The 14,635-nt window shown below is 48.1% G+C and overlaps 1 long non-coding RNA gene across 1 annotated transcript in view; it reads left to right on the forward strand.

Moving 5' to 3' along the window:
• LOC135272579 (uncharacterized) overlaps positions 1–14,209 on the forward strand; it is a 137,485-nt gene extending 123,276 nt beyond the window's left edge. Inside the window, exons 4-6 of the long non-coding RNA XR_010340599.1 lie at positions 4,721–4,760; positions 11,869–11,952; positions 12,922–14,209. This is a non-coding gene — a long non-coding RNA (uncharacterized LOC135272579). The remainder of the gene's footprint in view (positions 1–4,720; positions 4,761–11,868; positions 11,953–12,921) is intronic.
• The last annotated feature ends 426 nt before the right edge of the window (positions 14,210–14,635 follow it).

A 14,635-nucleotide genomic window follows, 5' to 3' on the forward strand; every position in this document is an offset into this window, starting at 1 on the left:
CTAAGACTACTTGAAATTTAGTCTTCAAAATATAGAACATTGAGTTTAAAAAGATTTTTGTATTGTAGGATCTTAAAAACTCAGTATGTTAGAATCTCAGATTGTAGGAATTCTTGAAAAATTGATTTATAAAATCATATAAATGCTTTAGATTCTTAGTAGCATAAAACATTAGAATTTTTGAATTTTAGGATTATGAAATTAGAATTCTAAAATACTAGAATTGTAGAGCATTAGAAATATAAAAGAATAAATTTATAGAAATACAGAATCATGGCCTCTTCCATCATAGAACTTGAGAATGGTGGATATTAAATTAAAGAAACACTGAATGATAGAATCTTAGAATCACAGGATATTAGCGTCATGGAATGGTAGAATTAGAACCATAGTGTCTAGAATTAGAGAATCATAGCAGTTTATAATTACAGACTCACTGGATTACAAACTCTTAGAAGCACAGAATCTTAGAATCAGGGAGTGTCTGTTTTGTTAGAGAAGTATCAGATCTATGAATTACAGAATTTTAGAATTATAGGCTTTTAGACATAGCCTTAACGAATTTCAGCGACAAAAAGGGATTTAGAGGCCATTTGGCTCAGCCCTGTTCACACACAAACACACACACACACACACACACGCACGCACGCAAAACCTCTCGGTAACCCTGTGCTTATGTCTAGACAACGCAGTCTAATTTTATCGCTCCTACATCCCCTAGAGCTGCCGACCTCCTTTTCTGTCTCCCCTCTCTGCCTGCCTCTCATCATTACAAATTCCTACCAGCCCTCTGTTTTTCAAGGGACAGCTTGCTTTTCGTTTTGCAAATCATCCAGCATCTTAATTCACCATGCCTGTGTCTTGCAGGAAAAGACTATTTCAGTGATTAACATATCGGTGAAATGAAGCCTTGACTTCATTTGGGATGTGGGAGGGAGAGCAGGAGGGACAGGCAGGGGTGTGTGTGTGTGGCCTCCGTCCCAGAAACAGCCTCCAATAGGCCCACGTAGGAACCTGTTCCTATTCCATCTGCCTATTCCATCTAGGAAGGAGGTGGGAGCCATGACAGCGGCTGAAATCACACAGCCTGGCCTATCTAGGTGAGAGGAGATTCAAAACTGCAAGCCATTTCATGCTTATTTATTTTATGATCCTCGTGGACTGGAGTTTACACAGATCGGACAACATGTGGATTAGATAATTTGCTGTGAATTAACAGGCTCCGATGGTTATCAGTCTTGGGGGTGATTAAAGCCGGGTTGATGAGGACGATTCAGTGATGAGTTGATGATGTTATCTATGTCTTCATCGGGGTTCAGAGAGATGTGGCAGCTCGTCACCCAGCCATAAATCCCCACCATGACAGCGTAGTGGAAGAGAATGGTTAGGTACCAGCCGGAGATTAACACTTGGGATTCTATTAAGTTTAGGAATAAACCAAAAGCAAAACAAAGTTGGCTTCGGAGTCACACTGGTAATTTAGAAAATACTGCCTTCAGAATGAATTCATCCCAACACTTTGTAGAAGGACTAGCCAAAGAGAAACAACTTCAATTTGAAACCTCCTGCTTTTTATTCAAGTACCATGAAGACAGAGTCTGTGCAGTGACCACTAAAATATGAGGCTATCTTCCTCAAATGATCTTTTCTCCAGCTCAGTTCCCACACAGAATCTCCCAGCCCCAGGTTCACATAAAGCATCTCCTAGGGGAGGGAGCAGTTGGGATAGAAATGCCGAGAGATCATGGCAATCTTCCCATAGATGAAGCATTGAAATCAACCCCTTTTGCTGCTTTCACATCTATTCTTTTTTTAAAAAAAATTACACTTTAAGTTCTGGGATACATGTGTAGAATGTGCAGGTTTGTTACATAGGTATACACGTGCCATGGTGGTTTGCTGCACCCATCAATCCATCATCTACATTAGGTTTTTCTCCTAATGCTATCCCTCCCCTAGCTACTCCCACCCAGAGAGGACCCGGTGTATGATGTTCCCCTCCCTGTGTCCATGTGTTCTCATTGTCATCTCCCACTTACGAGAACATGCAGTGTTTAGTTTTCTGTTCCTGTGTTAGTTTGCTGAGAATGATGGTTTCCAGCTTCATCCATGTCCCTACAAAGAACATGAACTCATCCTTTTTTATGGTTGCATAGTATTCTATGGTATATATGTGCCACCTTTTCTTTAACCAGTCTGTCATTGATGGGCATTTGGGTTGGTTCCAAGTCTTTGCTCTTCTGAATAGTGCTGCAATAAACACACATGTGCATGTATCTTTATAGTAGAATGATTTCTAATCCTTTGGGTATATTTCCAGTAATGAGATTGCTGGATCAAATGGTATTTTTGGTTCTAGATCCTCAAGGAATCGCTACACTGTCTTCCACAATGGTCGAATTAATTTACAATACCACCAATAGAGTAAAAGCATTCCTATTTCTCCACATCCTCTCCAGCATTTGTTGTTTCCTGACTTTTTAATTCTAACTGGCATCAGATAGTATCTCACACATCTAGTCTTTTTTTTTGAGATGGAGTTTTGTTCTTGTTGCTTAGGCTGGAGTGCAATGGTGCAATCTTGGCTCACTGCAACCTCTGTCTCCTGGGTTCAGGCAATTCTCCTGCTTTAGCCTCCGGAGTAGCTGGGATTACAGGTATGTGCCACCACACCCGGGTAACTTTGTATTTTTAATAGAGACAGGGTTTCTCCATGTCGGTCAGGCTGGTCTGGAACTCCTGACCTCAGGTGATCCGCCTGCCTCGACCTCCCAAAGTGCTGGGATTACAGGCATGAGCCACCACGCCCGGACTCACACATCTATTCTTAATAAACCATTTAGTTTAGAAACTGCAAAGCCCCACAGCAAACCCAATTGCAGTGTCCAACTGCTTCTAGGAATACCATTTCGTTGTAGCCGAGATTTTTCCAACACTGAAATGCCTGCTGGAGAGGTAGAAAGCAGTCAGGCCAAACATGCCTGCCATGCTGTGTGCCTTTGGGCAAGTTAGAGCTCCATGCTGGTCCCTAGCAAGCCCACCCACAAATAGGTAGTTGGATTAACTAATCTAAATGTGGGAGCAAAAATATTAGAAACAGGAAAAGAACAATTTGGCTTTGTTTCCTTTTTGTGAGTTGAATTTCAAATTAGTCAGGCGACTGTTTCTATTTATTTCAGAGGCAGTTCAACCAAGACCTGCTATTTTCATGGCTCTAGCTTTTGATTTCAGATGCGAAACTTCCTAGACTGCTGGCTGCAGCCATTGTACACAGTGTTCAATGGTGTGGCATATTGTTAATACAAATGACAAATGTCATTGCCTCCTCAATTCTGAAAGAAGAAAAGAAATGGGGAGTGAAAATGAGCTAATGGAATAGCAAACCAGGTGTCAAGAGGCCTCATTCTATGGCTCTCAGTTTCCCCATCTGTAAAATGGGGAAGGGGTGGAGGCAAGAGAAATCTAGAGGTCGTCTTTTTGCTCCAAAACATAGTTGGAGTTTCTGAGGCCTCAGCCCTGATTCTAAACAAGGGTGTTGAGTGTGCTGTGCTCTGTTACTTCCTTCTGCAGCCCTTCAGGGGCCACCCCCACTGATTCTGGAGATGGGAGGGGTGGGGCTGAGGGAAATGGAGAGTCTTTACAAAGGGCACAATGGCAAATCCCTGATTTGTGGACAAGTCCCTTTCACCGTGAGCCTGAAAGGCCAAGGAGGGGTGGGCAGGGTGAATGGGCTTGGGGGTGGGCGGGTGAGTACCCTCTTGCCACAGCCCCATTGAAAGTTGGTGGACCTGCCAGCAATGAAAGGAAGTGAGTTAAAGAGGCAAGTGAGGGGGCTGTGCTAGGGACTCAGCAATCCCCTGACACAGACGAGGGACAGGGCGGCAGGCTCAGTCCCGCCCACGTGGACTGCCTGGCAAGGCTGCAGGGTACAACAGGTCCTCCACTGGGGCTTTCTCCCTTCTTGATTTGAATCCCAGCTTTAAATCCGTGACAATACTGTGTGTCCTTTCATGGTGGATTTGGCTGGGATTTATGCCTGACATTCTTGGAACTGCAATTCTCTGGAAAGGCCAAGGTTGGTAGTGAGGTTGGGGAGTGGGGCTGGGGCAATTACAGGGCTCAGACCAGCCCATTTAGTCAAAATATCTAATCCAGAAAGCTGCACACCAACCAGCTCACACACATCCACAGCTGACTGTGGCCGACGAATGGCTTGTCAGTTCAGTTCAGCAACGGATCGATTAGATGCACAACGGGCCGGTCCAATCAAAGCAGTCAGTTCAGTTATAAAAAAGGGCGAAAAGGAACAACGGAAAAGCAGTAGCAGCAGTTCCGTTTTTGCAAAGTGACCATGCGACTTCCTTGACTATGTACAGGGAAGCAACCAAGTGGTTCCCCAACACAATTGCTTAGTCTGGTCCAGTCAATCGCTTGGCAGGTCTAGAGGTAGAAACCTATAGAAATGATCCTGTGGTCCACTCTGAGCCCCTGTCTCATGCCATGGAACCTCAGAATTATCATACTGTCAGAACTGGTAGAGAGTGGGGCTTGAGAATCATGCAGCCTCACCCCTCCCTTATCCCAGGGGTTACAGAAGAGCTTGGAGTCCTTACCAAGATGCCATGGCACTTCAGGAGATTCTCCTTCTCTCTCTGAGCTGAACATCCCTCAGTGGCAGCAAGTTCTTCCTTGTGTCTAACCAGAGTCTCTCTCGCTGCAGGAGCAGTCTGGATGCCCCTCCTCATAGCCAGTCTCCAGAGGTGAGTGTGCTGGGATCCTGGCCTGGGAGTGGGCTGGTGACCCCTCTTCCCTGAGGTAGCAGAGGGTTGGATGGTGGAGGAGAGCCTGGAGGGCTGTCTCTGTGTTTAGTGAATAAACATCAGAGTCCAGTTGCCAGCCTGTCACTCTGCAGCCTTTCAGCGTGTGAGAGGCCAGGAGGACTGGAGGGAGTTCCCATGGGCGGCACATGAAGAAGCTGGGGTCTGCAGGGGCTGCGGGGGCTGTGGGGGCTGCAGGGGCCGGAGCCCAGGCAGGGCCTGCTCTGGACAGCCAGTAGAATCAGCTTTTGCAGGCCATGGAACTTCACACCCTTGAAAGGCTCCAGAGCGGCCCACAGAAAAAATAAACTGTTCCTCCCATCCGTGGCAGATCAGCGATCCTCAGGGGCTCCCGGTCATGCACATGGAAACCCTGTAAAAGGGCCCAGTGTTTCCTTTTCCACTCCCTGAAAGGATATGGGCTGAGTCTCGCTACGGCTGCTGGGGTCGGGCAAAAGTGCTTCATCCACGCCAGCGAGGCCTGGGGTCCAGCCCTGCTCCCCTGGGACAGCCACCCCAGCCTCTGAGCCTTAGTTTACACATCTGGCAAGCAGGCATTAAAAAGACCCCCCTTAGGGTTTTGTGTATGTATGTGACGGCAGAATAAGGCATACATGTGTATGAACGTACCTAGCACACAGTAGATGCTTGATCAATGTCTTCCTCCCCCCGCTGTCTATGGAACCTAGAACAAGACAACTTTCCTTTAGGAGCCACAGTTCCCTTTCCTGGAAAGTGGGGTGAGCACCGACATGTGTCAGCATGAAATGAGACAAAGGGCTTAGCACAGGGCCTGGCCCCAGAAGGTTCTGCTATAGTATAATTTCTTCTTTCTTTCTGTTCCTCCTCGCCTCTGGGTCTCAGGTACATCATCTTATAAATGGGAATGGTAATACTTTCTTGACCCACTAGGTCAAGAATGCTATGAGGATAAACGCAGTGCTACCAGCACGTGATGAGCTTCATTATGCTGCAGAACCAGAGGAGAGGCTAGATCTCAAAACACTGAAAGCAAGCAGAAAAGTGACAAGGCTTAGAGAGCCCTAGGAGTATTATGACAAGACACAGATGAGGACATGGCTCTTGTCTCACCGAGTGATGGTTCAGGCAGCAATGTTGGGAGTCTTAAGGAGAAAGAGGGGTCCCTGCTTCTTGTTGGTACCGGAGAGGGCTTGCTGGAGGTGTGGTTTGCGTAAAGCTCTGGAGCTCTGTCTTTTCATGGGTCTAGTTTGTTGCAAATGCTGGAGGCCCAGGCTGCTGCTGGCTCCCAGCAAGTTGGGAGATGTCCCCAGAAATGTCCATGGTCTCTTGCCTGGGATTTTCAGAGCGGCAAAGAGACAAACTAGGACCAAGGGGGTTAGGAGGAGCGAAAGTAAGAGCAGATCCCAGTGTGAGCTCTTCAGCCACACAGCTGGCTGTCTCCAGCTTCCCGACATGGCAGTGCCCAGCAGAGGCTGGAGGACGCTGTGACAGTTACAGAGGAGAGACTTTGGCAGTGGGTGAGGGGTGGGATTATCTGAGAGATAAAGATTGGAGTCAGGTATCCTGGGCTCCTGTTTGAGCTTTGCAATTTACCCTTGTGACCTTGGATTAGTCTCCTACCTTTGCAAAGTCCGTTTCTTTATATGTAAATTACCTGTAATTCCTACTTCAAAGAGTTATTTTGGAGATTAAATGAGATAATGTATATAAAGCATTTAGGACAGTGTCAGAAACTTGGGGACTCCCTGTTGCAACTTAGATTCTAAGATCTTACAGGCTGAAATTTGTAGGGAGAGGTTAAGATCCTATTTTTTGAGGATTTTGAAATTTTAGGAGATTGAATCCATTTATTTAACAGGTACTTATTTACAGCTTATCCTATGCTGAATATTTTTCTGTGGGCTTTATAAATATTCATTCAGTCCTCACAACACTATCAGCTAGGAACTATTCTTACCCCCAATTTATAGATAAGTAAACTGAGGCAGAGAGAAGGTTAAGTAACTGGCCCATAGTCACACAGTTAAGGAAGTGATAGAGCTGAGATTGGTTCCAGAGTCTATGCACAGAAGATTTTAGAACCATGAGACTCTAAAACCATTCCATATTCCTAAGGTTACAGAGAATTTGAGATTATGGGACTTATATTAATAATCACAAATGTCCAGGATGAAATAGTTCTAGGGCATACTTCATCTGCAAAGGACCAGGTTGTAAATATTTACCTTTGGCTTGGCAGGCCGTAAGGTCTCTGTCACATTACTCAACTCTGCTGTTGTAGCCATATCTAAACAAATGGGTTCCAATAAAACTTTATTTACAAAAGCAGGTGGCAGGTGGATTTGGCCCTTGTGTTATAGTTTGCTGATCCCTGTTCTCGATGCATTGTCTGCTCTGTTGAGTGCCCTGCTGGGGGCCCCCTTCAGGACTGCGCCCCAGAGGATCCCAGCTGTGCCCCTCATTTGGAGATGCAGAGGGGTCTGTGGGGGCCAGGTTGGCTCCCCAGGGTGCGGGTGCCTCTGAGTGTGGCTCTCCCTTTCTGTCCTAGAGAGGCTGTTGAAAAGGCTCCTCTCTCCAGCAGTGGCGCCTCATTACTCATGGCTGGAAAACAATGTTAATTTCCCCCATGCGGGAAGCAGCTGCACTTGTGAGCCAGGGCTCATTTTGCTGCATGAATATTTATGGCATGTCCCCTAATTAAGCTCAGAAATAAAATTTATCCTGCTAACAGAGTCCATGGAAGACTGGAAGGCTGTGTCAGGAACTAGCCTCTTATGCCTGTGAAGTAGGGTTGTCAATGAAACATTTGTTTCCAGAGCCACTTGGCCAGGGCCAGTGTCCACAGGAGCATTTCCTGGAAGGTCAAGCACCCTTGGTGTGGTCACATGCTTGTGGGAGGGGACACCTAAGCCACCTTGCTGAGCAGTGATGGGCGGCTATTGTCCCAGGCCTGCATGTGGTGACACAGAGGTGACTCCAGGCCAGAGCCCTTAGCAGTACTTTTTCTCTTTTAGTCAGGGTGACTCAGGTATTTCCTGATTGGGCCTCAAAGGCCACTTCAGTATAAATAGCCCAGAGAGAAGGGGCCCCAGAGTGGGAACCAGGAGAGTTAGGATTGAGTTGCTCCTCTGACACTGATTCTGTCTGACCTGGGACCAGCCTGCCTGCTCTTTCAGCCTCAGGCCCCCGCTTCGTTAAAATGATGGCAGACCGTCAGCATCATGGAGTAGACTGGGAATCATGGGAGACGATGGAAGATAAAGTCTTTTGGGGAATGATTCCCACCTCAATTTGGAATTTCCTTTACCTGCAGACCCTCCCTCCCTTAAATCCCCGGAACCAAGGAAAGCCTAGGCCTAGGCCAGTAACCTTGAGGGTTTCCGGAAACCATAAATCTTGGCCTTTCCTTGAGGGGTCCTATCTCCAGAGAACTGCCTGGGCCCTCATATCCTCTTCCACAGAACCAATAAACCAAGCAAACACCATAAAGCTCCTCACCCCACCTGAGCTTTCCCCACGGTCAGAGTCAGACCTGGTCAAGAGTCATGAGTTTCAGAACCGGCTATAAAGTTCTATGTGGCTCCTCCCCCTTTCCTTTCCAGAATGGAACTTACCTTTGCGTTCTCTCTTCTGTCTTCTTTTCAATAAATTTACTCTTTTTAATTTCTTCCCAGCACCTCAGAGATCTCATCTTGTGTTCCCAGCCCCACCTCCCAGTTGCTGGTGGGGGCTGGGGGAGGAGGATGCTTTCCTAAGGCAGGTCCAGGGGTGTAATCAACCGGGGGCCTTGGCAACTGGCACACCTTGTAAATTCAAAAGTCAACAAGATGTGGAAGCGGAGGAGACCCTGGGGCTGGAGAGGAGGAAGTGGGGAGGTGAGGGTGGGCCTTATCTTGTGAAGTCGGTCAGGGGTGGCTTCAGTGCCCTCTGCCTCCCCTGGCGGGGCCTGCCCCACCCCCTGGAGCCTGGCACTTCCTGCTCTCATTCTTCACCTTCACATCCTGAGCTCAGAACTGATCACAGTTACAGCCTGGTCCCTGGAAGGGGCCCTAGAGGCTTTCTCTCCCACACCCTCTCACTACAGATAGAGAGGCTGAAAAAACCGGGAGGGCCTTGCCCTAGCTCAGTGTCAGGGCAGGTAGAGTGGAAATAACACTGGGCTGGGGCCAGGAGACCTGGTCTCTGGTTCTTGCCTGGGCTGAGTCCAGACCTCAGTTGCAGACTATAGCCTTACCTGTAACCCCCAGGTTATCATGAGATGGGAGGAAAGGTCACAGCTGCTTATGGCCCATCTCAACCACAGAACCACAGGAACGACTTATGGCTACTTACATCCGGGACACACTCTTCACTGAAAAAGGATGCCATGATCTTACCAATTTGGAAGTTTGGTGCAGTGGGCTCATTAGAGCACCGTAGCAGAGGTGTGACTTTCACAAAAGTCGCTTTAACCTCTCTGGGCTTGAGCTTCCTCATCTGTAAAATGGTGACAATAATCTACCCCCGTCCGCCTCCTCCGCCAAATTTCCCTTCAGCTTCTGATGAGGATCAAATGAGATACCGATTCAGTGTTTTGTTAGCTGAATGTGTTTACATGTGAAAGAATAAGTATTAAAATGATACCTATTGTTTTTGTTATTATTTGGTGTTTACTTGCCTTCCTGGCTAGCCAGAAGGAGCTGGTGCTTTCTGAAGACCTAGGCCCACGAGCAAATTTTGCCTGGTCAGAGAGGCCAAAAGTAACCCAGGAGCTCTGCCAGGGCCTGCCGGGGCCCAGAAGATTTAAGGAGGAGAGCTGCAGCATTAGAGGGCCGAGACCCCTTTGTCCTTGATTAGGTCCAAGCCTGTTGGGTGAACGGTGGCACCTGCGCCCCTCGGTATGTCATTGCGCTAAGACAGGCTCAGAGAGCTCAAGGGGCCTGCCCCTAAACACTCACTTTTCTGTTTCCACAGCTCATGTATTCTGGGGAGGAAGATTTAATCCATATATTGTTAGTTCATTTGCATTAAAGTCGTCACAAAGCTTTGTCCGAGCCACTTTGGGCTTGTGTGGCCTGTTGGGGAAACTTTACTCTCTTTCGAAGGCCTTTTCCTCCTCTCTGGGCAAACAGGAAATCATACTCTGCCCAGGAGCAACAAACCTGAAACCTTCAGTGCTGCCGGCCCCACCTGCCTCCTCACGATTGAAAATGACAGGCCCAGATCAAGTTCCCCTGGAGCCCAGCAAACTCTCATGCCTGGCAACTAAATGCCTCCATGATTCGCCCCAAGTTATGACAGCAGTTGTCCCCTAACCAGCAGGCAGGGTGATGTTTATGGCAACCTTTGTTCCTGCCGTTCCCTCTCCCCTGGCTACAGTTCCTGCTCCCTGTTCTTGACGTTTTGCCCATTCTTTGAGGCCCAGCTGTGGTTCAACCTCAGCCTTCCCTTGATCATTCTTACAAAAGCAGTTTCCGGCTCAGGATTCAGTACTAAGTGTCGGTAAAGGTTTATTGGATGGATGGATGGAATGATGGACGACAGGGGCTGGGATAATGTATCCTATTTTTTCTTCTTCCCTCTCCTTCTCCCTCTTCTCCTAAAATGTGTCTGGCCCAGGTTTTGGTACCCACAGAGGTTTGAGGAATACCTAAAGAATGAATGCATGTGCAGTGAATGAATGGCTGTAGGAATCCATTTATAGAGCATGTGCTATGGGCTCCACGTGGGGCCAGATGCTGGTATCACAGCTGTGAAGAAGACATGCTTCCTGCCTTCATCCTGCACATTGTAGCTGAGAAGCAGGCTGACACCGGGAGTTGCATAATCTATTATGTATTTAGTTACTCTAATGATCAATGCAAGGAGGGAGGAAAATAAGTAAGTGTGGAGTGAAGAAATAAATAAATAGAATGAGGGAGGGAATGAGTATGTACGCAAATAAATGAATACTGGGGAGAATAAGTAAAGGAATGATGGATGAAGATGAATTCATTGTGAAGGAAAAGACCCCAAGCCATGTGACACAGTATTTGTGGATACAAGGCCTAGAGTCCAGTGTGGCCTGAAGTCAGCCCCTCTCTTGGTTCCCAGGGGCAGGAGCAGAAGGCGGGTGGGGAGAGTTAAGGCCCTCTGCATTGTGAGATGGGCACCGCTGCTACCATCTTAGCATCTCCCAAACTGTAGTCTCAGAAAGGGTGGGTATTTGTGTTGAAGACTTTAACTTGGAGGATCTCAGGGCCTGCAGGGTAATTTTTGTTTGTTTGTTTGAGATGTAGTCTCATTCTGTTACCAGGCTGGAGTGCAGTGGTATGATCTCGGTTCACTGCAACCTCCAGCTCCTGAGTTCAAGCGATTCTCCTGCCTCAGCCTCCCAAGTAGTTGGGATTACAGGTGCCTGCCACCACGCCTGGCTAATTTTTGTATTTTCAGTAGAGACCAGGTTTCACCATGTTGGCCAGGCTGGTCTTGAACTCCTGACCTCAGGTGATCCATCCATCTTGGCCCCCCAAAGTGCTGGGATTACAGGCGTGAGTCATCAAACCTGGCTGCAGGGTCTGAGTTTTGCTCAACACATGGCATTATCCTCAAAGCTTTCACAATCACACCCACATCACAAGTACCCTCCACTAGGCAGCCAGAGGGGGAGGGGCCCACCCAACGACCTAACACCAGAGTCCTGACCTCCAGGAGCCTGAGACAGACGAGGCCCTTTTTGACCCAGCTCCTTTCACCCCCTCCGAGTTCCCCTCCTAATACTCTCCCTTTGCGCCCCCTCCAGCTCCGCAGACCCCACCCTCTCCTGGCGCATGCCAGCACGCTCCTGCCTTGGAGCCTTGGCGCTTCTAATTCCCTTTGCCTGGGATACTCCCCCCAGACGTCTGCAGGGCTGACTCTCACTTCCTTCCAGTCTCCTCTCAGAAGTTACCCTATTAGTGAGGCCCTCTGTGGCTACTGTATCCATAATTTTGTCACTGACCACTTCCTCTGATATCCCATTCCCTTGCTTTGATGTTTCTTTATAGCACTTACCCTTATCTAACACATTGTATGTTTTTCTTATTAGTTTATGATCTGTTTCTCCCACTAGGGATGTAAACTCCAGGAGGGCAGAGATTTTGTATTGCTTTGTTCACTACTGCGTCCCAGCAGCTGGAATCCAGCCTGACACACAGTAAGTGCCCACTGCATATGCGTTGAATGAATAAATAACGCAAACTCTCAACCCAGCATCTCCTCCCATCTAAAAGCCGCTGTCACTGTCTTTCCTTGCTGGGACCCTGCAACAGCCTCTGACCGAATTCTTAGCCTCCTCCCTGACCCCCAGCCTCTTCCTTGACCCTCAGCCCCCTCCCTGACCCCCAGCCTCCTCCCTGAAACTCAGCCTCCTCCCCTACTTCACAATCTCTTCTTTGGCTTGGAGCGATCTTTCCTTCATGATAGATCTGACCATATTGTTTGCCTTCTGGAAATTTCTTACTGTGCTCCCTTTCCTTTCTCTTGATTCCACGTCTCCTGATCCCGTAAAACGTAGATCTAAAATAATGCACATGCAGTGTCTGACCCATGGTGTGCACTTGTAAGTGGTAGTTCTCGACACTCCTGACGACAGGGCCTCCGGACAGAAGGTGTGATGAGGAGGGGAGGCTAAGGAAGGCGTGCTGGTGCCGGAAGGCGTGCTGAGTGCCGGATGGCATGGGCGAGCAGCTGGGGGTGCGGTGGTGTAGAGTGAATGAACGGGGTGTGGCCAGGCCCTGCACACTAATTTTAGTAGGAGGATCCTGGGACATCAGGTGAGAGGATTGGTTGGGATCCGATCCCAGAAGGTATTGACTATAAAACTGAGGAGCTCTGCCCCATTCTGCAGGCAATGGGAAACCTCTGTGAGTTTCTTCAGCAAATTCAACATGTTGCCAAGCACTGATTGTGAGTAAGTGTGATAATCGGCACTGTCACTGCAGGCTTCAATAGTGTCCTATACCAATCCTTAGACATCTGTATTACTGTCTCCATTCTACTATGGGGAAACTAAAACACAGAAAGTTTGAATAATTTTCCCAAGGTAACCTTGGGAACCTAATACAGCAGGGAATTGGGCCCAGGCCTCGGCAACCCTAAATCTTTGTATCTTCTCACCATCCAGAGGCCTACTGCTCACCGAATGTGTGGATGAGCAAACCTGAACGGCCTGGAGGCTGCTGCTATCTACCCCCACAGCGCTTCCTCCTTGGTCCCCCAAGCGGGCTTCAAAGCTCCAAGACTTCACGCAGCCTTTTCTGGACTTGGAAGTCAGGAGAAAATTCACAGAACTTTGGAAAACACGTTTTCTTTTAAGGAAGAATTTTTTGTTTTCATTTCAACAGCTCTGGCTGGTGATGAGGGGTGAAGCGAGGTGCCCTGTTTTCCATCCTAACACCTATTTCCAGGTGGGGGCAGGGAGGGCTCCAACCTGAAATGTTATTTCAAAACCTTTCCGAGCCTTGCAGCTCCGTTTCCAGGCCACATGCTACAAAGCACAGCACAATTTCCCATGAGGTGCTGTTGCCCTTTCTGTTCTGAGCACCTTTCAAAGTGGGAAGACCCAGCCTGCCCCACCACCCTCCCTCCTGTCCCCATAAATTAAGTCTCACTGCCTGATGTGAGGCTTAAATAAATAGCCTTGCCCGGCACCCGATGGCCACACTCCTGATAGATGGGCTTGCCAAGAGCAGCAAACTCAGCTCGCTCCTCCGGGCCCCTCCACAGACAGAAGATGAAACTGGTGTTTTGCAAATGCTTCCTGCCTGCTTTCTGCCAGCCAAGGCACATTCCAAGAAGGAGCAGGACAGCAAAGTCTTGTCATCTGACGGGGTGAGGACAGAGATGGATGATGCGCTCCCTGCCAGAGAAGGCCACGTTCAGACACTCCCAGATAGCCAGCTGCCACTTTATTAAGAGCAAAGATCTCCATCTGAACCAGGCTGGGAAAGAAAATATTTATGCTTGCCTGTCAGGAGGACCTTCATTTTTCTTCTGGGGAGCCAGCCAGGGTGCTGGTCCAGGGATGGAGGAGTGTGACGTGCCTATGGGGTTGCCCCAGGCCCTTCTGCAGTCCAGGGTTGATGAAGAGTCCAAAATATTCCCAGGGCAGCTCTGGATGGGGTCAGGAGATTTCAGAAGAGCTGGACATAGAGAGTTCAGGGCCTGAGAAACCAGAACACACCCTGGCACCTGTTGACTGTAAATGAGAGGACCTGGGCTTGGGAGCGGGTGCTACAGTTAGAAATCACGTGCAGATGGGCCATAAAATGATCTCATTATTAATTAAAAACAAATAGCAGCATGCGTCTGATAAGCAACTTTGTACTAAGAATAAAATAATTTCGTATTGTCAGAAATGTCAACACTGGAGCGGAGCTTGTCTTTTAAGCTGGGCATGTATTAAAATCAGTTTATATTATGACTCTTCTCATGGTCATTATTTTGAACAAAAGTTGAAAGCCAGTTCTTTTAACGGCTTCAGAGATGCCTGTGCATCAGCACTTGGGAAAACCTTGCCACACTCTGGGAGACAGCTGTACCCAATTATAGTAAGTGAGTCATAAGGTGCTAGGCTGAACAAGTCCCGCGCCCTAGGGAGTGGAGGCTTTGGCCACACAAGAGTGACAGGATCTTTCTTTTAGACCCCAGTGAGGTTCTTCTCCCCCAGCTCTGGATGGTGGATTGTTTATTATCCCGACAGAGTGTGCACATTGGAGTCAGCAGACCTGGGTTCGAATCCCAGCTCCATCACTTAGCAGCTGCGCAACTAACCCTGAGCACGTTACTCGTTTTAGCCTCCTGTTTTATAAAATGGAGCTAATAAATGTCTCCCTCTT

This window comes from Aotus nancymaae, unplaced genomic scaffold (genome assembly GCF_030222135.1).
Source record: "Aotus nancymaae isolate 86718 unplaced genomic scaffold, 86718_ANA_hifiasm-v0.15.2.pri h1tg000007l, whole genome shotgun sequence".
Taxonomy (NCBI): domain Eukaryota; kingdom Metazoa; phylum Chordata; class Mammalia; order Primates; family Aotidae; genus Aotus; species Aotus nancymaae.